Genomic DNA, 13,592 nt, shown 5'->3' on the forward strand with positions numbered 1-13,592 from the left:
AGGACAAGCAACGCTCAAGTGTGGGAATATTTGATAATGCTAAAAACGAACATAAATTTCATAGCATTATTCCCCAAGAAAGACAAGCTTTTAGTTGCAAATGTTCTATTTACAAGTGATATTCGTTTAAATATTAAAAAGTGAAGACAAAAGACAGATTCGACGAATTGAAGACGCAAATGACCAAAAAGGTCAAAAGTACAAAATACAATCAAAGAGGTTCCAATTATTGATAAGAAACGTCTCCAAATTACAAGAGTACAAGATTCAAAACGCAAAGTACAAGATATTAAATTGTACGCAAGGACGTTCGAAAATCCGGAACCGGGACCAGAGTCAACTCTCAACGCTCGACGCAACGGACTAAAAATTACAAGTTAACTATGTATATAAATATAATATAATATATAATTAATTCTTAAAATTAATATATATATTATAATATATTTATAAAACGTCGGTAAATTAAAAGACAAACCTTTGTGAGCTGGAATTACGAACTCCGCGAGTTGCGGAGTATGGAGGCCAAAAATGCCGCGACTCGCGGAGTATGGAGGCCAAAAATGCCGCGACTCGCGGAGCAGCCAAATACGAAAATCCCTATAAAACCCAACGAATTCTGATCATTTTTATCATCCAATATATCCATCCATCTATCTATACGTAATATTTATATTTATAATTTATATTTTAATTTTAATTTTAATCCTAATAATAAGGGTATGTTAGCGAATGTTGTAAGGGTGTAAGTCGAAATTCTGTCCGTGTAACGCTACGCTATTTTTAATCATTGTAAGTTATGTTCAACCTTTTTAATTTAATGTCTCGTAGCTAAGTTATTATTATTCTTATTTAATCCGAAGTAATCATGATGTTGGGCTAATTACTAAAATTGGGTTGGGCTAATTACTAAAATTGGGTAATTGAGCTTTGTACCATAATTGGGGTTTGGACAAAAGAATGACACTTGTGGAAATTAGACTATGGGCTATTAATGGGCTTTATATTTGTTTACCTAAATGATAGTTTGTTAATGTTAATATAAAGATTTATAATTGGACGTACCCATAAATTACCATATACACTCAATCGGACACGATGGGCGGGGTATTTATATGTACGAATAATCGTTCATTTAACCGGACACGGGAATGGATTAATAGTCATTAGAATTATTAAAACAGGGGTGAAATTATGTACAAGGACACTTGGCATAATCGTTAACAAAGTATTAAAACCTTGGGTTACACTCAGTCGACATCCTGGTGTAATTATTAAACAAAGTATTAAAATCTTGTTACAGTTTAAGTCCCCAAATTAGTTGGAATATTTAACTTCGGGTATAAGGATAATTTGACGAGGACACTCGCACTTTATATTTATGACTGATGGACTGTTATGGACAAAAACCAGACGGACATATTAAATAATCCAGGACAAAGGACAATTAACCCATGGGCATAAAACTAAAATCAACACGTCAAACATCATTATTACGGAAGTTTAAATAAGCATAATTATTTTATTTCATATTTAATTTCCTTTAATTTTATATTTAATTGCACTTCTAATTATCGCATTTTATTTTATTGTTATTGTATTTAATTGCACTTTTAATTATCGTACTTTTTAATTATTGCAAGTTTATTTGATCGCACTTTTATTTATCGCAATTTCATTATCGTTATTTACTTTACGCTTTAAATTAAGTCTTTTATTTATTTAATATTTTACATTTTCTTTTAACTGCGACTAAAGTTTTAAAATCGACAAACCGGTCATTAAACGGTAAAAATCCCCCTTTATAATAATAATATTACTTATATATATATTTGTATTTTTATAAAAGTAAACTAATATAGCGTTAAACTTTGATTAAAAGATTTTTCCTGTGGAACGAACCGGACTTACTAAAAACTACACTACTGTACGATTAGGTACACTGCCTATAAGTGTTGTAGCAAGGTTTAAGTATATCCATTCTCTAAATAAATAAATATCTTGTGTAAAATTGTATCGTATTTAATAGTATTTCCTGCTAAAATTTAATAGTATTTTATACCCCTTAGCTTTAACATCACCATTACCACAAGAAGTGGTATTACACTTAAACCACCTGAAATACCTGTAATTTTTGATGACTCTATTCCTACTCCACAAGAACTACAACCTGAGCAAAATAAGGAAACAGAACCGGTAGTTGAAAAGGTTAATGAAGATAACACAGTTAAGGCTAAACCTTATGTTAAACCATATCAACCACCACTTCCTTACCCGAGTAAAATGAGAAAAGAAAGACTTGAAGCCGAGCAATTCAAATTCTAGGATATGTTTAAACAAATAAATGTAAATCTTCCTTTCATTAATGTGATTTCAGGAATGCCTATATATGCTAAATTCTTGAAAGATCTAATCACAAATAGAAAGAAAATGGAAGAACTCTCGGCTGTTGCTATGAATGCTAATTGTTCTACAGTACTGTTGAATAAGATACCAGAAAAACTCTCAGATCCAGGAAGTTTCACAATTCCCTGTTTTCTGGGTAGTCTTAGTTCAATAGAAGCATTGGCAGACTTAGGTGCTAGTATAAATTTAATGCCGTATTCATTATAAGCTAAACTAGACCTTGGAGAATTGAAACCAACACGAATAAGCATACAACTAGGCGATCGATCAGTAAAATATCCTAGAGGGATAATGGAAAACATGCTAGTTAAAGTTGATACTTTAGTATTTCCAGTAGATTTTGTTATTCTGGACATGGAAGAAGACTCTCGAGTTCCTCTCATATTAGGAAGACCATTCTTAAACACGGCTAAAGCAATAATAGACGTTTTCGGTAAGAAACTGACCCTAAGTATAGAGGACGAGAGTGTTACCTTTTCTGTTGATAGAGCCATACAACAACCGTAAACTGCAGATGATACATGTTATTACATTCAAACTATAGATTCACAAACAGAATTGTTAGAAGAATTTCCAGAATTACAAGGAACAGGAGAATGTTCTTTAGGAGAAGGAACAGAACCAATTGATGAAGCTGAAATGTTAGCCACACTCATGGCTAATGGATATGAACCAACAACAGAAGAACTTCAAATGCTAAAAGAGGAAGACAGATATCGATACAAATCATCGATAGAAGAACCACCGACATTAGAGTTAAAGCCACTTCCAAACCATTTGGAATACGCTTATTTACATGGTGAATCTGAATTACCTGTAAAAATATCGTCTTCTCTTACTGAAAATGAAAAATCTCAACTCATTTCTATGCTAAAATATCATAAACCAGCTATTGCATGGAAGATTCATAACATTAAAGGCATAAGTCCTTCGTATTGCACACATAAAATCCTTATGGAAGAAGGTCATAAAACCTATGTGCAACGCCAACGAAGACTAAATCCTAATATGCAAGATGTTGTTAAGAAAGAAATTATTAAACTGCTAGATGCAGGTTTAATTTATCCAATCTCTGATAGTCCATGGGTAAGCCCAGTTCATTGCGTACCTAAGAAAGGTGGCATGACTGTCATCACAAATAAAAAAAATGAGCTTATTCCTACTAGGACTGTAACAGGATGGCGTGTTTGTATTGATTATAGAAAATTAAATGACGCCACCAGAAAAGATCACTTTCCCTTTGAAATGTCCCGTTCTTATTGATTAAAAACGTTCCATATTAATTGATTTCGTTGCGAGGTTTTGACCTCTATATGAGACGTTTTTCAAAGACTGCATTCATTTTAAAACAAACCATAACCTTTATTTCATCAATAAAGGTTTAAAAAGCTTTACGTAGATTATCAAATAATGATAATCTAAAATATCCTGTTTACACACGACCATTACATAATGGTTTACAATACAAATATGTTACAACAAAATAAGTTTCTTGAATGCAGTTTTTACACAATATCATACAAGCATGGACTCCAAATCTCGTCCTTATTTAAGTATGCGACAGCGGAAGCTCTTAATAATCACCTGAGAATAAACATGCTTAAAACGTCAACAAAAATGTTGGTGAGTTATAGGTTTAACCTATATATATCAAATCATAATAATAGACCACGAGATTTCATATTTCAATACACATCCCATACATAGAGATAAAAATCATTCATATGGTGAACACCTGGTAACCGACATTAACAAGATGCATATATAAGAATATCCCCATCATTCCGGGACACCCTTCGGATATGATATAAATTTCGAAGTACTAAAGCATCCGGTACTTTGGATGGGGTTTGTTAGGCCCAATAGATCTATCTTTAGGATTCGCGTCAATTAGGGTGTCTGTTCCCTAATTCTTAGATTACCAGACTTAATAAAAAGGGGCATATTCGATTTCGATAATTCAACCATAGAATGTAGTTTCACGTACTTGTGTCTATTTTGTAAATCATTTATAAAACCTGCATGTATTCTCATCCCAAAAATATTAGATTTTAAAAGTGGGACTATAACTCACTTTCACAGATTTTTACTTCGTCGGGAAGTAAGACTTGGCCACTGGTTGATTCACGAACCTATAACAATATATACATATATATCAAAGTATGTTTAAAATATATTTACAACACTTTTAATATATTTTGATGTTTTAAGTTTATTAAGTCAGCTGTCCTCGTTAGTAACCTACAACTAGTTGTCCACAGTTAGATGTACAGAAATAAATCGATAAATATTATCTTGAATCAATCCACGACCCAGTGTATACGTATCTCAGTATTGATCACAACTCAAACTATATATATTTTGGAATCAACCTTAACCCTGTATAGCTAACTCCAACATTCACATATAGAGTGTCTATGGTTGTTCCGAAATATATATAGATGTGTCGACATGATAGGTCGAAACATTGTATACGTGTCTATGGTATCTCAAGATTACATAATATACAATACAAGTTGATTAAGTTATGGTTGGAATAGATTTGTTACCAATTTTCACGTAGCTAAAATGAGAAAAATTATCCAATCTTGTTTTACCCATAACTTCTTCATTTTAAATCCGTTTTGAGTGAATCAAATTGCTATGGTTTCATATTGAACTCTATTTTATGAATCTAAATAGAAAAAGTATAGGTTTATAGTCGGAAAAATAAGTTACAAGTCGTTTTTGTAAAGGTAGTCATTTCAGTCGAAAGAACGACGTCTAGATGACCATTTTAGAAAACATACTTCCACTTTGAGTTTAACCATAATTTTTGGATATAGTTTCATGTTCATAATAAAAATCATTTTCTCAGAATAACAACTTTTAAATCAAAGTTTATCATAGTTTTTAATTAACTAACCCAAAACAGCCCGCGGTGTTACTACGACGGCGTAAATCCGGTTTTACGGTGTTTTTCGTGTTTCCAGGTTTTAAATCATTAAGTTAGCATATAATATAGATATAGAACATGTGTTTAGTTGATTTTAAAAGTCAAGTTAGAAGGATTAACTTTTGTTTGCGAACAAGTTTAGAATTAACTAAACTATGTTCTAGTGATTACAAGTTTAAACCTTCGAATAAGATAGCTTTATATGTATGAATCGATTGATGTTATGAACATCATTACTACCTTAAGTTCCTTGGATAAACCTACTGGAAAAGAGAAAAATGGATCTAGCTTCAATGGATCCTTGGATGGCTCGAAGTTCTTGAAGCAGAATCATGACACGAAAACAAGTTCAAGTAAGATCATCACTTGAAATAAGATTGTTATAGTTATAGAAATTGAACCAAAGTTTGAATATGATTATTACCTTGTATTAGAATGATAACCTACTGTAAGAAACAAAGATTTCTTGAGGTTGGATGATCACCTTACAAGATTGGAAGTGAGCTAGCAAACTTGAAAGTATTCTTGATTTTATGAAACTAGAACTTTTAGAATATATGAAGAACACTTAGAACTTGAAGATAGAACTTGAGAGAGATCAATTAGATGAAGAAAATTGAAGAATGAAAGTGTTTGTAGGTGTTTTTGGTCGTTGGTGTATGGATTAGATATAAAGGATATGTAATTTTGTTTTCATGTAAATAAGTCATGAATGATTACTCATATTTTTGTAATTTTATGAGATATTTCATGCTAGTTGCCAAATGATGGTTCCCACATATGTTAGGTGACTCACATGGGCTGCTAAGAGCTGATCATTGGAGTGTATATACCAATAGTACATACATCTAAAAGCTGTGTATTGTACGAGTACGAATACGGGTGCATACGAGTAGAATTGTTGATGAAACTGAACGAGGATGTAATTGTAAGCATTTTTGTTAAGTAGAAGTATTTTGATAAGTGTATTGAAGTCTTTCAAAAGTGTATAAATACATATTAAAACACTACATGTATATACATTTTAACTGAGTCGTTAAGTCATCGTTAGTCGTTACATGTAAGTGTTGTTTTGAAACTTTTAAGTTAACGATCTTGTTAAATGTTGTTAACCCAATGTTTATAATATCAAATGAGATTTTAAATTATTATTTTATCATGATATTATCATGTATGAATATCTCTTAATATGATATATATATACATTAAATGTCTTTACAACGATAATCGTTACATATATGTCTCTTTTAAAAATCATTAAGTTAGTAGTCTTGTTTTTACATATGTAGTTCATTGTTAATATACTTAATGATATGTTTACTTATCATAGTATCATGTTAACTATATATATATCCATATATATGTCATCATGTAGTTTTTACAAGTTTTAACGTTCGTGAATCACCGGTCAACTTGGGTGGTCAATTGTCTATATGAAACATATTTCAATTAATCAAGTCTTAACAAGTTTGATTGCTTAACATGTTGGAAACATTTAATCATGTAAATATCAATCTCAATTAATATATATAAACATGGAAAAGTTCGGGTCACTACAGTACCTACCCGTTAAATAAATTTTGTCCCGAAATTTTAAACAGTTGAAGGTGTTGACGAATCTTCTAGAAATAGATGCGGGTATTTCTTCTTCATCTGATCTTCACGCTCCCAAGTGAACTCGGGTCCTCTACGAGCATTCCATCGAACCTTAACAATTGGTATCTTGTTTTGCTTAAGTCTTTTAACCTCACGATCCATTATTTCGACGGGTTCTTCGATGAATTGAAGTTTTTCGTTGATTTGGATTTCATCTAACGGAATAGTGAGATCTTCTTTAGCAAAACATTTCTTCAAATTTGAGACGTGGAAAGTGTTATGTACAGCCGCGAGTTGTTGAGGTAACTCAAGTCGGTAAGCTACTGGTCCGACACGATCAATAATCTTGAATGGTCCAATATACCTTGGATTTAATTTCCCTCGTTTACCAAATCGAACAACGCCTTTCCAAGGTGCAACTTTAAGCATGACCATCTCTCCAATTTCAAATTCTATATCTTTTCTTTTAATGTCGGCGTAGCTCTTTTGTCGACTTTGGGCGGTTTTCAACCGTTGTTGAATTTGGATGATCTTCTCTGTAGTTTCTTGTATAATCTCCGGACCCGTAATCTGTCTATCCCCCACTTCACTCCAACAAATCGAAGACCTGCACTTTCTACCATAAAGTGCTTCAAACGGCGCCATCTCAATGCTTGAATGGTAGCTGTTGTTGTAGGAAAATTCTGCTAACGGTAGATGTCGATCCCAACTGTTTCCGAAATCAATAACACATGCTCGTAGCATGTCTTCAAGCGTTTGTATCGTCCTTTCTCTCTGACCATCAGTTTGTGGATGATAGGCAGTACTCATGTCTAGACGAGTTCCTAATGCTTGCTGTAATGTCTGCCAGAATCTTGAAATAAATCTGCCATCCCTATCAGAGATAATAGAGATTGGTATTCCATGTCTGGAGATGACTTCCTTCAAATACAGTCGTGCTAACTTCTCCATCTTATCATCTTCTCTTATTGGCAGGAAGTGTGCTGATTTGGTGAGACGATCAACTATTACCCAAATAGTATCAAAACCACTTGCAGTCCTTGGCAATTTAGTGATGAAATCCATGGTAATGTTTTCCCATTTCCATTCCGGGATTTCGGGTTGTTGAAGTAGACCTGATGGTTTCTGATGCTCAACTTTGACCTTAGAACACGTCAAACATTCTCCTACGTATTTAGCAACATCGGCTTTCATACCCGGCCACCAAAAATGTTTCTTGAGATCCTTGTACATCTTCCCCGTTCCAGGATGTATTGAGTATCTGGTTTTATGAGCTTCTCTAAGTACCATTTCTCTCATATCTCCAAATTTTGGTACCCAAATCCTTTCAGCCCTATGCCGGGTTCCGTCTTTCCGAATATTAAGATGCTTCTCCGATCCTTTGGGTATTTCATCCTTTAAATTTCCCTCTTTTAAAACTCCTTGTTGCGCCTCCTTTATTTGAGTAGTAAGGTTATTATGAATCATTATATTCATAGATTTTACTCGAATGGGTTCTCTGTCCTTCCTGCTCAAGGCATCGGCTACCACATTTGCCTTCCCCGGGTGGTAACGAATCTCAAAGTCGTAATCATTCAATAATTCAATCCACCTACGCTGCCTCATATTCAGTTGTTTCTGATTAAATATGTGTTGAAGACTTTTATGGTCGGTATATATAACACTTTTGACCCCATATAAGTAGTGCCTCCAAGTCTTTAATGCAAAAACAACCGCGCCTAATTCCAAATCATGCGTCGTATAATTTTGTTCGTGAATCTTCAATTGTCTAGACGCATAAGCAATCACCTTCGTTCGTTGCATTAATACACAACCGAGACCTTGCTTTGATGCGTCACAATAAATCACAAAATCATCATTCCCTTCAGGCAATGACAATATAGGTGCCGTAGTTAGCTTTTTCTTCAATAACTGAAACGCTTTCTCTTGTTCATCATTCCATTCAAATTTCTTCCCTGTATGCGTTAATGCAGTCAAGGGTTTTGCTATTCTGGAAAAGTCTTGGATGAACCTTCTGTAGTAACCAGCTAGTCCTAAAAACTGGCGTATGTGTTTCGGAGTTTTTGGGGTTTCCCACTTTTCAACAGTTTCTATCTTTGCCGGATCCACCTTAATACCTTCTTTGTTCACTATGTGACCGAGGAATTGAACTTCTTCCAACCAAAATGCACACTTTGAAAACTTAGCGTACAATTCTTCCTTCTTCAATACTTCTAACACCTTTCTCAAATGTTCACCGTGTTCTTGGTCATTCTTTGAGTAAATAAGTATGTCATCAATGAAAACAATGACAAACTTGTCAAGGTATGGTCCACACACTCGGTTCATAAGGTCCATGAACACAGCTGGTGCATTAGTTAAACCAAATGGCATGACCATAAACTCGTAATGACCGTAACGTGTTCTGAAAGCAGTCTTTGGAATATCATCTTCTTTCACCCGCATTTGATGATACCCGGAACGTAAGTAAATTTTTGAATAAACAGACGAGCCTTGTAGTTGATCAAATAAGTCGTCGATTCTCGGTAGTGGGTAGCGGTTCTTGATGGTAAGTTTGTTCAACTCTCGGTAGTCGATACACAACCTGAATGTACCATCTTTCTTCTTGACAAACAAAACAGGAGCTCCCCACGGTGATGTGCTTGGTCGAATGAAACCACGCTCTAAAAGTTCTTGTAATTGGCTTCGCAGTTCTTTCATCTCGCTGGGTGCGAGTCTGTAAGGAGCACGAGCTATTGGTGCAGCTCCTGGTACAAGATCTATTTGAAATTCAACGGATCGATGTGGGGGTAATCCCGGTAATTCTTTCGGAAATACATCGGGAAATTCTTTTGCAATGGGAACATCATTGATGCTCTTTTCTTCAGTTTGTACTTTCTCGACGTGTGCTAGAACAGCATAGCAACCTTTTCTTATTAGTTTTTGTGCCTTCAAATTACTAATAAGATGTAGCTTCGTGTTGCCCTTTTCTCCGTACACCATTAAGGGTTTTCCTTTTTCTCGTATAATGCGAATTGTATTTTTGTAACAAACGATCTCTGCTTTCACTTCTTTCAACCAGTCCATACCGATTATCACATCAAAACTCCCTAACTCTACTGGTATCAAATCAATCTTAAATGTTTCGCTAACCAGTTTAATTTCTCGATTCCGACATATATTATCTGCTGAAATTAATTTACCATTTGCTAATTCGAGTAAAAATTTACTATCCAAAGGCGTCAATGGACAACTTAATTTAGCACAAAAATCTCTACTCATATAGCTTCTATCCGCACCCGAATCAAATAACACGTAAGCAGATTTATTGTCAATAAGAAACGTACCCGTAACAAGCTCCGGGTTTTCCTGTGCCTCTGCCGCATTAATATTGAAAACTCTTCCGCGGCCTTGTCCATTCGTGTTCTCCTGGTTCGGGCAATTTCTAATAATGTGGCCCGGTTTTCCACATTTATAACAAACTACATTGGCATAACTTGCTCCGACACTACTTGCTCCGCCATTACTCATTCCGACACCATTTGTTCCTTTCGTTCTATTAACCCCTGGTCCGTAGACCTCACACTTCGCCGTGCTATGACCATTTCTTTTACACTTGTTGCAAAATTTGGTGCAGAACCCCGAGTGATACTTTTCACACCTTTGGCATAGCTGCTTCTGATTGTTGTTGTTGTTGCGGTTATTATTGTTGTTGGGATGATTATTGTAGTTGTTGTTGTTATTGTTGTTGTTGTTGTTGGGCCGTTTGTTGTAGTTGCGATTGATGTTGCGATTGTTGGGATAATTGTTGCGATTATTGTTGTAATTACTGTTGTTGTTGTATTGGTGATTCTTATCACCGTTTTCCTCCCACTTTCTTTTGACTTGCTTCACATTGGCCTCTTCAGCAGTCTGTTCTTTAATTCTTTCTTCAATCTGGTTCACTAGTTTGTGAGCCATTCTACATGCCTGTTGTATGGAGGCGGGCTCGTGTGAACTTATATCTTCTTGGATTCTTTCCGGTAATCCTTTCACAAACGCGTCGATCTTCTCTTCCTCATCTTCGAACGCTCCCGGACACAATAAGCACAATTCTGTGAATCGTCTTTCGTATGTGGTAATATCAAATCCTTGGGTTCGTAACCCTCTAAGTTCTGTCTTGAGCTTATTGACCTCGGTTCTGGGACGGTACTTCTCATTCATCAAGTGCTTGAATGCTGACCACGGTAGTGCATACGCATCGTCTTGTCCCACTTGCTCTTGATAGGTATTCCACCATGTTAACGCAGAACCTGTGAAGGTATGCGTAGCGTACTTTACTTTGTCCTCTTCAGTACACTTACTTATGGCAAACACCGATTCGACCTTCTCGGTCCACCGTTTCAATCCGATCGGTCCTTCGGTTCCATCAAATTCCAAAGGTTTGCAGGCAGTGAATTCTTTGTAGGTGCATCCTACACGATTTCCTGTACTGCTAGATCCAAGGTTATTGTTGGTATGTAGCGCAGCCTGTACTGCGGCTATGTTTGAAGCTAGAAAAGTACGGAATTCCTCTTCATTCATATTCACGGTGTGTCGAGTAGTCGGTGCCATTTCCTTCAAAATTGTCAAATGTAACAAGTTAATCATACAGAATATTAAGAGTAGTTAATAGTATTTCGTAGCATAATATGAACTCATTTATAAAAGCTTTTTCTTCATATTAGCGTTTTATAAGTTTAATTCGGGTAGTACCTACCCGTTAAGTTCATACTTAGTAGCTAATATACAATTCAACTACTACAATTCTATATGAAAAACTGATTATAATAATATTTCGCGTTCAAACTTTTATACAATATTTTTTACAAACTTACAATACCGCTTATTTTACATATAGCATGAAATATAGCACACAATAAATTTGATACAAGATGATTGTGAAGATAATTCTAGCTAGTACACAAGTCGTTCAGCAAAGGCAATAAAGACACGTAATTCATACGTCCAGAAACAAGTCATGCATTCTGGTTTTACTAGGATTACTTCCCATCCTTGGTCTTGTGGAACATAACCGTTATGTCCGTTGATAAGATAGCGTGTAGTAACGTCGTCAAAGGGACGAGGGTTACGTAATGTCCAACAGTCCCGTAACAATCTAAAAACCTCATTTCTTACCCCAATTACCGACTCCGTCACTTGTGGAAACGTTTTGTTTAATAGTTGTAGCCCGATGTTCTTTTTCTCACTTTGGTGAGAAGCGAACATTACTAACTCGTAAGCATAGCATGCTTCTTTATGTTGCATTTTAGCCGCTTTTTCTAAATCATGAAGTCCTATATTCGGATACATTGAGTCAAAATAATTTCTTAACCCGTTGCGTAAAATAGCATTTGGGTTCCCCGCAATATATGCGTCAAAGTAAACACATCGTAACTTATGGGTTTCCCAATGTGATATCCCCCATCTTTCAAACGAAAGTCTCTTATAAACCAAGACATTCTTGGAATGTTCTTCGAATGTCTTACAAACTGATCTCGCCTTAAATAGTTGTGCCGAGGAATTCTGACCGACTCTAGACAAGATTTCATCAATCATGTCTCCGGGTAGGTCTCTTAAAATATTGGGTTGTCTATCCATTTTGTGTTTATAAACTGTAAAATAGACAAGAGTTAGATTCATAAAAAAAATACTTATTAATACAAGCAATTTTTACATATATCATAAGGCATAAGCACACTATATTACATATATTACACCACACGAATACAACTATCTTATTCCGACTCGCTCGTTTCTTCCTCTTCGGTTTTGGTTCGTTTTGCCAAGTTTCTAGGGATATATGATGTTCCCCTAATACTAGCTGTCGTTATCCACATTGGTTTAGAAAAACCTGGTGGTTTAGAGGTTCCCGGGTCATTGTTACAACTTAAGGACTTCGGGGGTTGACGATACATATAAAGTTCATCGGGGTTGGAATTAGATTTCTCTATTTTTATGCCCTTTCCCTTATTATTTTCTTTTGCCTTTTTAAATTCAGTTGGGGTAATTTCTATAACATTATCGGAATTCTAGTCGGAATCCGATTCATTGGAGAATTGGTAATCCTCCCAATATTTTGCTTCCTTGGCGGAAACACCATTGACCATAATTAACCTTGGTTGGTTGGTTGAGGATTTTCTTTTACTTAACCGTTTTATTATTTCCCCCACCGGTTCTATTTCTTCATCCGGTTCCGATTCTTCTTCCGGTTCCGATTCTTCTTCCGGTTCCGACTCTTCTTCCGGTTCCTCTTCGGGAACTTGTGAATCAGTCCACGAATCATTCCAATTTACATTTGACTCTTCATTATTATTAGGTAAGTCAATGAGACTTGTTCTAGAGGTAGACATCTATCACATAATATCAAACGCGTTAAGAGATTAATATATCACATAATATTCACATGTTAAAAATATATATTTTCCAACAAAATTTGTTAAGCAATCATTTTTCAAGTAAACACGGTCGAAGTCCAGACTCACTAATGCATCCTAACAAACTCGATAAGACACACTAATGAAAAATTCTGGTTCTCTAAGACCAACGCTCTGATACCAACTGAAATGTCCCGTTCTTATTGATTAAAAACGTTCCATATTAATTGATTTCGTTGCGAGGTTTTGACCTCTATATGAGACGTTTTTCAAAGACTGCA

Source organism: Rutidosis leptorrhynchoides, chromosome 4 (genome assembly GCF_046630445.1).
Source record: "Rutidosis leptorrhynchoides isolate AG116_Rl617_1_P2 chromosome 4, CSIRO_AGI_Rlap_v1, whole genome shotgun sequence".
In the NCBI taxonomy this organism is placed as follows: domain Eukaryota; kingdom Viridiplantae; phylum Streptophyta; class Magnoliopsida; order Asterales; family Asteraceae; genus Rutidosis; species Rutidosis leptorrhynchoides.